This window comes from Gossypium hirsutum, chromosome A08 (assembly GCF_007990345.1).
Source record: "Gossypium hirsutum isolate 1008001.06 chromosome A08, Gossypium_hirsutum_v2.1, whole genome shotgun sequence".
Taxonomy (NCBI): domain Eukaryota; kingdom Viridiplantae; phylum Streptophyta; class Magnoliopsida; order Malvales; family Malvaceae; genus Gossypium; species Gossypium hirsutum.
Genome location: NC_053431.1, coordinates 80,331,809 through 80,344,964, shown reverse-complemented (window position 1 = coordinate 80,344,964; position 13,156 = coordinate 80,331,809). Strand labels below are relative to the sequence as shown.

General features: G+C 35.8%; 1 non-coding gene across 1 annotated transcript; it reads right to left on the bottom strand.

Annotated features, from left to right (window-relative positions):
- Positions 1-4,422: 4,422 nt before the first annotated feature.
- Positions 4,423-4,529, bottom strand: LOC121205132 (small nucleolar RNA R71). The gene has a single exon (XR_005900216.1). It is a non-coding gene; the product is annotated as a small nucleolar RNA R71 (small nucleolar RNA).
- Between the last annotated feature and the right edge of the window lie 8,627 nt (positions 4,530-13,156).

The following is a 13,156-nucleotide window of genomic DNA, read 5'->3' as shown; positions in this document are numbered from 1 at the left end:
TACCCTTATAATATGAAAAATGACTGTTGTGCCCTTGTGGGCAAGTGATTGACTTGGACTGTGTGGTTGACGGATTTGATTGTGAATATATGTTGGTGATATGAATGACTTGACTGTGATTGTTTAATTCAAATATGGGCATGACATTCTGCATACATGACATATTGCATTGGGTTGGGTTTTTATATGGATGGAGGAAGTGCAAAAGGGCTTATGCCCCAGTTTACCGAAAAGGGCTTATGCCCCAGTTTATTGAAAAGGGCTTATGCCCCAGTTTACCGAAAAGGGCTTTGCCCCAGTTATTAAAGAGGCTAGGCCTCTAGATATATGATAAAGCAGCTATGCTGCCAGTGGTGTGTTGGTTGGGTGGGTTGAGTTATTCCCCACATGGTGTGTTGGTTGGTATGGGTGGAGAGTAGCGGATGGTGGGTTGAGTAGTCTCCCCAAATGGGCTTGCATACATTCATTGGTATTTCATGTGATATTGAAATGGGCTTGCATACATCCATTGACATTACATGTGATATTGAAATGGGCCTATGGGCCATACCGTTTACAGTAAAGGCTTCGGCCCAGTGAAATGATTTATGAAAAGGCTTTGGCCCAGTGATATGATTTATGAAAAGGCTTCGGCCCAGTAATCGTTAAACGAAAGGCTTCGGCCCAGTATATGTCAAGACTAAATAGGGCTTTGACCCAGATTGTACTGATACTGTGTTTTCACTGTTTGTTTGTTACTGGGATTACACACTGAGTTTTCGTAAACTCACCCCGTTTCTAACTGTGTAGGTAATCCCTAAGCTTAGATGGTTTGGAGCTGCGAGGGACTCGGAGATGGCACACTACTGTTTCTGTTTCTTTTAATTGCAATAAGTAGCCGATTTATTTCTTTATAAGTTTTATCTTATTAATATTATTGTTTGGTTTTGGGTTGTAATAAGGCCATTTTAATTATTTTTCTGGGATTATTTTATTTTTAATAACTTTAATCTGTTTGTTAATAAATGGGCTAGACTTAGGACATGTTTTCAAAATGATAATTGTTTTCAAAATAACACCACGCCACGATTATTCGATTTATCAAAGATTTCAACTTAAATAAATTACAACTCGATTTAACCAAGTGTGGCAATGGTTGTGGGCATGTCTAGGATTGGATCCATTAGAAGAGCTTGGTACTTAAGCAGCCTTCATGGCTCACCTCCTCTGTTATGGATTCCTACCTGGTGCCCAGCTCCCATTCACTTTGTTAGCTTAACAAAAGTCAGTTTTTAAAGCACTAAAACGAAACATGGGTTTTTAACTTCAATGTGGCACATCAGATTCGGCCATAACGTCTGGGCCGGGTTTGGGGTGTTACACTCAATTCCGACCTCGATTGAGTTAGAGAATTAGCTAAACCTGATAGCTCTGATGCCAACAAATGTAACACCCCCTAACCCCAAATCGTCGTCGGAATAAGGTTACGGAGCATTACCGTACCTATCGGACAATTTACAATTAATATACACATAATTACCAAACATAGCATAAAATACCTATATTTAAAAATCTATTTAATAACAAATATTTATGTAAGACTTGTATGCATATATATATTATTACACTTGTACCAAATCATTTTTATACATTTGTCTTTCTTTTATTTATTTTATTTATTTCATATAAAAATCTATTTACTTAAATAAAAAGCAATTAAATAAAATATATTACAATTATACAAATATATGTATTACACTTGTATATTTTATTTACCATACATTTGTCTTTATTTAATTTATTTCATAATATGATATCAATTTAACAATAACAATGACATTAATAATTACTTAAATAATAAGTAAATACATACATATATTACAAATGTATGTATAATATTTATTACACATATATTTTATTTTTATCACACACTTGTCACAATTTAATGTATTTATCATATAAATATCTTATAATATAATTATAATAAATTAATTTAATATCATTTATTACTGATAAATATATATATTTTATAATTAAAATCTAAGTAAAAATCTTAGATTTTTACTTTATATGCCGCCTCACTTATGCTAAATGGCATAATTTTCATTTTGGTCCTTTTTATTTTTTTAATCTATAATTAAACTTTCACACTTTATTCAATTTAATCCTTTTATCCAATTATCCTTAATTAAGCTAAATTCACTTAATTAAACTCTAATTAACCATCGAATTAACTTTTTAAATATTTTTGATAAATATTTATGGATCCATTTTTTAGTAACAGAGACTCGAAAATACACTTTTTTGATAACCGTAAAATTCATGTCATTAGACCCAAATTAGCTTATTGGCTGATTATTTATCTTGCAAAGAGGCCCTTGAAGAATTGTTCAAATAGCATTCAAACCCCTCCAGAAATGGCGGCTTTCTAGATTTGCCCCAAGCTTAATTTAGCAAATTTAAAACCATCAAACTTGCCACAAGTGTGGCCGGCCAAGGGAGGGTTCTTTGGATGATAATTTTAACTATTTTTAGCAGCCCTCTTCAGCTATAAATAGCCTCTTAAGCTGATCATTTGAAAGACATCCCAAGCATTCACAACTTTTCTCTCTTCTCTCCACTTTCTCTCTTATTTTCCGTTCCAAATTCCCTTTCTCTCTTGCCGATTTCTCCTTTTGGAGAAGGGGCATTCATCAGCCATTTGGAGCAGCAATTAAGTGTTCATAGTAGCCTTGGTTGACGAGGACAACGGAGAAGGAAGAACGGAGCAAACTAGTCAATCCACGGAAAAACACTGGATTTGATTCTTGTTCCCTATCTCTTTAATTTTTGTTGTTGTTATGATGAACATATATATGGATATTTATGTTGTTGGAATGGTTAATTTAATCAATTTAGCTTGAACTTAATTCGTGTTAGGTTGATTGCATTTCATTTGCTAAAATTGTTAAAATTGTGTTTATGCTGTTATAGGCCTCGGTAAGATGCTTGATTAAGTAAAATCATGACTAAGTTATTCTTGCATTACCATTGTGAGGTAGCTAATGAATTAATTATTTAAACAGATTGAAATTGTAATTAATGGACACAGTACTTAATCAGTGCATGTTTAATCATCTAAGGCAGCTGAGGGTTAAGAAACAGTATCGGACGATACATTTGCCTTGCATAACTTGCAAGATTATTGTGATTAAACTTTGTCAAGGTAGGGATACCTTGTTACCTTACGTAGTCTTTTATGTGCTTATTAGATTTAGTTAATCATTTGAATTGACATAGGGATATGTATAAGAGATTATTTCGATTTAATAAGAATGTATATGCAATAACATATTTGTCTATTAAGATTTGTTTAATCGGTTGAATTGACATAGGGATATAGTCAAAAGATGAATGGATTTTGGTAGGTGAGTATGTTCATAAGTTAGCAAATTACTGAGTTGTCGTGAATTTATTCGTAACAATATAAACATGAGTTTAATAATTCTAAGTTAAGAAATGTAATTAATCTAACACAATTATGTCATATTGATTAAAACCGTATTTTGAAATCGTGCATTTGAGATTTATTTATTTAGTTTACTTAATTTAAAATCTTAGTATTTAATGACCCTCTTCAAACAAAATATTTTTCTTCACCAAAGTGTTTTAAATAACATTCATAAATAATTCTTTTCACAGTACCTCTGGGTACGATAACTCGACATTTACTTGTCACTTTATTACTTGTTGCAATTGTGTACACTTGCACATTTTCGTCGTCCAAGTTTTTGGCGCCGTTGTCGGGGACTGTTTTAAAAAGTCATTATTTGTGGATTTGTTAGCTTTGCATTTTTTGTTTATTTTTCTGTTCAAATTTTAACTTAATTAACTTTTCTGTAATTATTTCAAGTGTTTATGAGTATTGACCGAATTATTGATTTACTCCCTGTAGACCTTGAGATTGAACGAACTTTTCGATAGCGAAGAAGACAAGCAAGTCAAAGAAGGACTGAAGAGATGAACTTCAAAAATCTGAATCAAGGAAACGGAGAAAACCTTGCTCAAAATCCTATCCTTATTGCTGATGATAGGGATAGAGCTTTAAGATAGTATTCAGTTCTAGTGTTTAATGATCTTTTTCTGGGTATTAAGAGACCCGAAATTGAGGCACAACAGTTTAAGCTGAAGCCAGTCATGTTTCATATGCTTTAGACAGTGGGCCAAATCAGTGGAATGCCTACCGAAGATCCTCACCTACACTTAAAACTGTTTATGGGGGTGAGCGATCCTTTCAAGTTAGCTGGAGTACCCGAATATGTATTACGATTGAAGCTGTTCCCGTATTCACTAAGCGACAGAGCTCAAGCTTGGTTGAACTCATTGCCACCAAATTCAATTTCCACATGGCAAGAGTTTGTAGAAAGAATTCTTATGAATTACTTTCCGCCTAGCAAGAATGCTAAGTTGAGAAATGAGATCATTGCCTTCCAACAAATGGATGATGAGTCCTTGTATGAGGCATGGGAAAGGTACAAAGAATTATTATAAAAGTGCCCTCATCACGAAATCCCATACTGCATCCAACTTGAGACATTTTATAACGGTCTTAATGCCCACACGAGGATGGTAGTGGATGCTTCTGCTAATGGTGCTCCCCTTTCTAATTCTTATAATGAAGCTTATGAAATCATTGAAAGGATTTCTAGTAACAATTATCAATGGCCAACCAATCGACCAGCGTCGGGAAGATAAGTTGCTGGAATACATGAAGTAGACACTTTTACTTCACTCGCATCTCAAGTGTCATCAATATCCTCAATGTTAAAAAATTTTATTACTAATGGGTCTAATAGTTTTGCAGCACAACCACCAAATCAATTTGAAAATATAGCCTGTGTCTATTGTGGGGAATGACATTTATTTGAAGAATGTCCATCGAACCTAGAATCTGTATATTACATGGGTAACCAGAATCAAAATCGAGGAAGGCAAGGACTGCAATCCAAATTCTATAACTCATCATGGCGAAATCACACAAATTTTTCCTGGAGTAACCAAAGAGCTGGAACCAGTAATACTTATGCCCAACCTAGATCGACCCAGCCACCTAGTTTTCCCCAACATGTTCAGAAACCAACCCAAGCTGAACAATCTAATGGCTTAGAAAATTTGTTGAAGGCATACATGGCCAAAAATGATGCCTTAATCCAAAGTTAAGCAGCTACATTGGAAAACCTAGAAAACCAAATGGGCCAGCTTACAACTGAACTCAGAAATCGACCACAAGCTGCTTTACCTAGTGATACGGAGAATCCGAGGAATCCAGGGAAGGAGCATTGTAAAGCGTTGACATTGAGGAGCGGAAAGACATTAGAGCCCAACACCGTCGAAGTTCAAAATGAGCCAACTGATGCTCAAGATTCAGAGGACGTCGAACCAAGGATTGAAATTCCAGTTTCAAAAGAACCAACATCTATAAAATTCGACAAGGTGACTTCAAAACCAGCTAATTCTGACCAATTAACAACTCTATTAAATGCAAAATTACCACAGAAGATGAATCAACCAGTTCCAGTAAAGAAACCTCCACCACCCTACCCTCAAAGACTTCAGAAGCAGAAGTAGGAAATTCAATTCAAGAAGTTCCTAGAAGTACTCAAGCAACTTCATATCAACATCCCGTTGGCTGAACTACATCAAATTCATGAAGGATATCCTGTCTAAAAAACAAAGGCTTGGAAAATTTGAGACGATAGCCCTAACGAAGGAATGCAGTGCATATTTTCAAGATAAACTACCCCTTAAATTGAAGAATCCTGGATGTTTTACCATACCTTGCAATATTGGAGCAACATATTGTGGTAAGACGCTATGTGACTTGGGTGCGAGTATCAACTTGATGCCCATGTCAATATTTAGGAAGTTAGGGATAGGTGAAGTTAGACCTACTATGGTTACACTTCAATTAGCAGATCGATCCTTCGCACATCCAGAAAGAAAAATCAAGGACTTATTGGTATGTGTAGACAAATTTATCTTTCCTGTTGACTTTGTAATTCTAAACTTTGAAGCAGACAAAGAGGTGCCAATCATCCTAGGAAGACCATTCTTAGAAACTAGGAGGACCCTTATTGATGTGCAGAAGGGTGAGCTTACTATGCATTTTTAGGATGATCAGGTAAAACTTAACGTTTTTAAGTCTATGTGATTTCCTAACACAATTGATGATTGTTCTACAGTGTCTAATTTAGAGGATTTAATCGTGGAGAAGGAACTCAACTATGTTGAGGACCAATTGGAACGAATTTTGACATCAGATCCTCTAAATGATAAAGAGAAAGATGAATAATTAGCCTTTTTAGAAGCTAATCAAAGGGGATTTAATCCGTAATCCCACTTTGAATCTTTGGAGTTAGAGAATAGGGATTATGCCCAACCAAAAGCGTCAATCGAGGAGCCAGCTAAATTTGAACTCAAGGTACTTCCTTTACATTTAAAATATGTTTATTTAGGTAACGCGTCTACTTTTCTTGTGATTGTTTCAATAGAATTAACTATTGAGCAAGAAGAGAAACTCATCCTGGTATTGAAACAATTCAAGAAGGCTACCGGATGGACCATAGCCGATATCCGCAGAATTAGTTGATTTGTATGCATACACAAGATTATCTTGGAAGATGGAGAAAAAGAGACGATTGATGGGCAATGAAGACTGAACCCCATCATGAAGGATGTAGTCAAGAAAGAAATCATCAAGTGGTTTCTACCCCATCTCAGATAGTTCATGGGTATGTCGGTCCAGTGCGTGCCAAAGAAAGGAGGCATCACAGTCATTGAAAATGAGAATAATGAGTTGATACCAATTACAACAGTTACGAATGGAGAATTTGCATCGATTACTGAAAGCTGAACAAGGTGACTAGGAAAGATCACTTTCCTTTGTCATTTTTAGACCAAATGCTAGATAGACTCACAGGGCAAGACTATTACTATTTTCTGAATGAATACTCAGGGTATAATTAGCTTACAGTAGCACCAGAAGATAAGCACAAGACAACATTCACTGCCCATATAGTACATTTGTCTTTTGCCACATGCCATTTGGTTTATGTAATGCACCTGCTACATTTCAAAGATGTATGATGTCTATTGTTACTAACATGGTTGAAAAATACTTGGAAGTCTTTATGGATGATTTTTCAGTGTTTGGAGATACATATGATGATTTCCTAGCTAATCTTGCCAAGGTACTAAGCCAACGCGAAGAAACAACGTCATACTCAATTGGGAAAAGGGCCATTTCATGGTACAAAAAGGTATTATTCTAGGGTATCGAATAATGAGACATGGAATCAAGGTAGATAAAGCAAAGGTAGATGTTATTCAGAAACTCCCACCTCCAACATCTATAAAGGGTGTTAGGAGCTTTTTGGGCTACGCCGGTTTCTATCGAAGATTCATCAAGGACTTCTTCAAAGTTGGTAAACCCTTATGCAAATTATTAGAGAAGGACGTGGTGTTTAAATTTGATGAGGAGTGCTTAAGAGCTTTTAAATATTTGAAGATTTGACTAGTTTTGGCACCCATAATCGTCACATCATACTGGGATTTGCCATTTGAACTGATGTGTGATGCAAGTGACTTCGCGATAGGAGCTGTCATGGGCCAGCGAAGGAACAAAGTTTTTCATCCCATCTACTACGCAAGTCGAACTTTGATAGGAGTTCAACTGAATTATATGGTAATAGAGAAAGAGTTACTTGCTATTGTGTTTGCTTTTGACAAGTTTTGATCTTATCTTGTAGGTACCAAGGTGACTGTTTAAGCAGATCACTCGGTGATTAAGTATTTGCTTGCCAAGAAGGACGCTAAGTCGAGACTAATCCAATGGTACTTCTACTTCAAGAGTTCGATGTAGAAATTCAAGATCGAAAGGGTGTAGAAAACCAAGTAGCAGGCCACTTGTCCAGATTGGATCCGTAAGAAGGGAATTCTCCACTTATACCCATTCAGGAAACATTTTCAGATGAACACATACTAAAGGTAAATCATACCCCTTGGTTTGCTGATATTGCTAACTATTTAGCTTGTGGTTTGATGCTGATTGATAAGACATATCATCAAAGGAAAAAGTTTCTCCACGACGTGAAGTACTATTTCTGGGAAGAACCATACTTGTTTAAAAAGTGTGCAGATCAAATGACCAGGAGGTGCGTGGTAGAAGATGAAGTACATAATATTCTATACCATTGTCACTCAGCTTTGAGTGAGGGACAATTCGAAGGTACATGCACTGCGACCAAAGTATTACAAGCTGAATTCTTTTGGCCAACACTATTTAAAGATGCATATGCTTACGTAAAGAGTTGTGATTAATGTCAAAGGGTTGGAAATGTCACCAACAGAAACGAGATGCCTCGAACAAACATCATTGAGGTAGAATTGTTTGATGTTTAGGGTATTGACATCTCGGTCCTTTCCCTCCGTCTTTTGGTTACAAGTACATCTTGGTAGCTGTAGACTATCTGAAGCATATCTGACAAATGATGCTAAGGTTATGATGAAGTTTTTGCAAAAGTATGTGTTCACAAGGTTTTGTACCCCACGAGCCATCATTAGTGATGAAGGGTCCCATTTTGTGAATAAGTGGTTGAAATGGTTACTTGACAAACATTGAGTGAAGCACAAGGTTGCCACAGCTTACCATCTGCAGATGAATGGGCAAGCTGAATTGGCAAACAAAGAGATCAAAGGCATCTTGAGAAGGTAGTTTGCCCTAATCGACGAGATTTGTCCAAAAGACTGGAAGTTGCTTTATGGGCTTACAAGACAGCATACAAGACACCTTTAGGGATGTCACCCTATATGTTGGTCTTTGGGAAAGCCTATCATTTGCCTTTGGAGTTAGAGCACAAAGTTTACTGGGCTCTCTAACAACTCAACTTGGATCTTAAGCTTGCTAAAGAGAGATGGATGTCCAGCTCAACGAGTTAGAAGAATTCCGAATGTTCTCATACGAGAATGCCAAATTACTCAAAAAGATACTTAAAAAATGGCATGACAAGCATATTCGAGTTCTAGAATTTGAAGCAAGTCAGCAAATCTTATTATTTAATTCCAGATTAAAGTTCTTTCCAGGTAAATTAAAATCACGTTGGTCCGGCCCATTTACAATTCACCGAGTTTATCCGTACGGAGTTGTCGACCTTCAAAGTAAGGGAGCTATTTTCCAAGTTAATGCTCAACGCTTGAAACATTATTGGAGAGATAAAATTGAACGAGATCAAATCTCGTTCATTTTATCAAATGATTAAATTTTCTTGTTTTCTTTTTAAATAAATGATTTAGGATGTATCATCAAATCTCGTTCATTTTATCAAATGATTAAATTTTCTTGTTTTCTTTTTAGATAAATGATTTAGGATGTATTTTTTGGATTAGTATGTTTAAATAAATTCTGTCTAGGAGATTGGAACTTAAGCTGGTCCGCTTGTGACCCGTCCAATTTTTCCTAGGAATTGATTTTGACATAATTTTCCAAGAAATTATTCCCTAAATGGCAAAATAATTTTTAAAATTTTTAAATAAAAAGGGTCAATTTTGACCCAAGTTTTCAAATTGCAACTCAATTTCAAATTTTCATTAAGTCTAGGGACTTAATTGAACTATTTTTAAATTTTGGTTGCTCTTTTTTAAATATTAAAAAAATTAGATGCCCTTTTTTTGTAAATATTTTCAAAAGTCATCTATAATAAATGTTTTTAGTTCAATAAAAAAAGATGATAATTATTAATATATAATTATATCCATTATAATATATATTAATTATTATCAACTTTATATAGAGTTAGGATTAGTTTTAATTTAATCATTTTTTATTTGATAAGTTTTTATCTTAATAAATTAATAGCAAATAATAATTTAATATGCATTATATTAATTATTAATTGTTATTTACTTTAAGCAGAATTAGAACTTAGATTTTTTAATTATTAAATTTTTCTATGAATTCTACTTTAACTCTTATTTCCCCCACTATAAATATCACCAATCTTCTCCATCTTTCTTCATTCAAACTTCCATCCCACCAAATCACCTAGTGTCATAGCCCTCAACTCCCTAGCCACAAGCCTCCAACTTCTTAGCCACAACACCGCTCGACAGCGATTCGGACAGTAGCTCACCTTGTGCACACCTGCTGCCTCCATGCTCACCCAGCAGCCCACGCACAAAGGCACACCAATAGTCGCTCCTTGTAGCTGCTCCTTGGCACCGCACTTGCTGCTCGCTCCAGCTCGCACATGCCCACGTTGCTGCCTGCTGCTGAGCACCTGCCCATGCCAGGTTGTGTCGCTCCTCGATTCTGCTCGACTTGTCTACTTGCTGCTCAACATCCGTGCGGCACATCAGCCCTATTACTCACACCAACAACCCATCCTTAGCTGATAATCTTCCAACCTATCCTAAATCGACCTCTTTTGTTTTCTAATTAATTTTTTTAGGAGTTCTTAATTTTTATAAAATGTTGGTAAGACAAATTTATTCTCTTAAATTTTAAATTTTATTTAATCATTTAAAATTTCAATTTAGTTAATTATTAATATTTTATATTAATTAAATTTTTGAGAAATTGTTTTCCATCTTATGTTCAGGTTAATCATGCCTCATAAAAGAACTCGTGCCTCTACCCAAATTGATGAATCACAAAGCAAATCCACTGTGAAGAAGCCAAATCGAGATACGAAAGTGTCTTCAAGAATGAATAGATGCATCTAGAGAAAGGTTTCACATTGAAAGAGAGCCATTATATTGATTTTATGTCCCATATTCGTCAAGTTGCTAAAACTCTCAATTGGGAGTTGTTTTGTGAGAAAAAACCTAGCGTGGATAATGAGTTAGTTCGTGAATTTTATGTGAATTTAACATCTAGGGAATTGAAGGAAGTATTTGTCTACGGAATCAAGGTACCAATAACCTCAAATGCTATCAATGAGTTCTTTGAATTACCTGATTTCGAAAACGATGAATATTCTTCTTTAATAAGCAATAACAAGCCTGAAAATTTGCAAAAAATATTGGAGGAACTTACAGTTCCAGGTTCTAAGTGGACTGTGTCAAAGCAAGGGATCCACACTTGTAGAAGAGAATATCTGACACCACTTGCGAAGGTATGGTTCTATTTCATCTGATTCAGCCTTATGCCTGGCTTACATGGAACTACAATTTCGTTGGAGCGAATGGTCTTATTATACTTGATTTTAACTAGAAAGACCATTGATGTGGGAAAAATCATCCTGAGAGATGGCCTAGCCTACTTTCCTTTTACAATAACAATTTTGTGCTTGAAAGCTAAAATTCTTGCAAACATAAAGAAGACAGGTTATAGCCAGAGCACACTCATAGATTGGGACCTCTACCGAATAGCTGGAGACTCTTTCTACAGCAACAAGTTGAAGAAAGTGAGGATCCCAAAAAAGGAGAAGAAGATCCCACAAAGATTGAACCAATGCAATCAGCTGATATCCCTGATAGGGTGGAACCAATGGAACCAGAGCTGAACTTGATGTTGAGACTTCAATGTTTAGAGCTCAACTGCCTCACCCAGATCTTCGAGATGAGCTGTCAAAGTTGATGGACATAATGTAACATATGCAGTGGCAGCAACAAGCTTATTGGAGATATTAAAAAATAAGGGATGACTCCATGAGAAGCACTTTTACAAAAATATACAATGACCTGTTTATTTTTTGTGCTTGAGTTTCCAGATTTCATATTTGTATCATGGAGTCCACTACCGAAGAGGAAGTGAAGCGATTCATGCAAAAACAAAGATGATGGAGCAAAAGATGAGTCGAATTCAGAAGGATCTGCAAATAAATAAAGGGGAATCTCGACTTTATTTTATTTATGTTCTTAGGTTATTTTAGGATTAACTTTAATTAGGATTTTTTTATTTTCGCATAATAAAGCAAGAGATGGAAATCATGAATAAAAATGAACAAGTCGCAAAGTATAAAGTGTGGCAATAGATATATACATGTCTAGGATTGGATTTAGAGAGAGCTTGGTACTTAAGCAGTCAATTTGACTCACCTCCTTCTCTCTAGAGTCCTACCTGATGTATAGTATCTATTCACTTTTAACAATGAGGAGATTGTTCTTCTTAAGTAGGGGGATCGAAAATTGAAATTATTTCCACTCAGAATAAAATTTTCTTTTAGTTATGATTAGGTTATATTTTGTTCAATAATTTGAAATGTTGTTAAGTATGCTAAACTTGTAACACCCCTTACCCGTATTCGACACCAAAACAGGGTTCGAGGCATTATTGGACTTAAACGTAAACAAACATACAAAATCGGGCCACAAAATTTCATCCAAATTCAAAACTTTTCAATCACATGCAAATTATCCCTTATAAGGGCTAACGAGGCCCAAAACATACGGTAGGAGTGGTTCGAGACTAAACCGAAAACTTTCGGAACCTTCTTTGACACTTAGAAAATTTTCTTGTTTTGGAAAGTACACGGCCGTGTGGGTAGGCCGTGTGGTCACGCACACCCATGTGGCTTGGGACACGCCTATGGCCTCAGCCCATGAAACTCTCTGAATATGACGTCATAAGAAAAATGAGGTCACACGTCCACAGCACACACTTGTGTGCTTATGTCGTGTTGTGAATTAAATTCTCGAATTTAAGTGCAAACTTCACACGGCCTGGGTACACGCCCATGCCCTAAAGCCGTGTCCTCCACACGGTTGAGACATGGGGCTGTGCCTCTGCCCATGTTTTTACTACTGGGCACTCTATTTTGACTTAATTAGGGTATAGGGGACACACGGCCAAACCGCACGCCCATGGGACGGACCGTGTGTCACACACGTCCTAGACACATGCCCGTGTGTCTAACCGTGTGGACAATTTCTAGGTTATTTTCCAAGCCACTTGCTACCCTTGAACACTCACCTACCTACACTATCTTCATGGCATGCAACATTGCACCTTTATTTACTCAAGCATTCACATACATGGTTAATTTATAACTTAGTAGTATCAACATATCACATACTTAAACCATTAGGCTTTCATATGGCATTCCACACCAATTTCATATCTATTCATCATTATACCAAATTTTTTTGTCATACTCATTAATCATATTTCATACATTAAATATACATGCCATCTATCAAA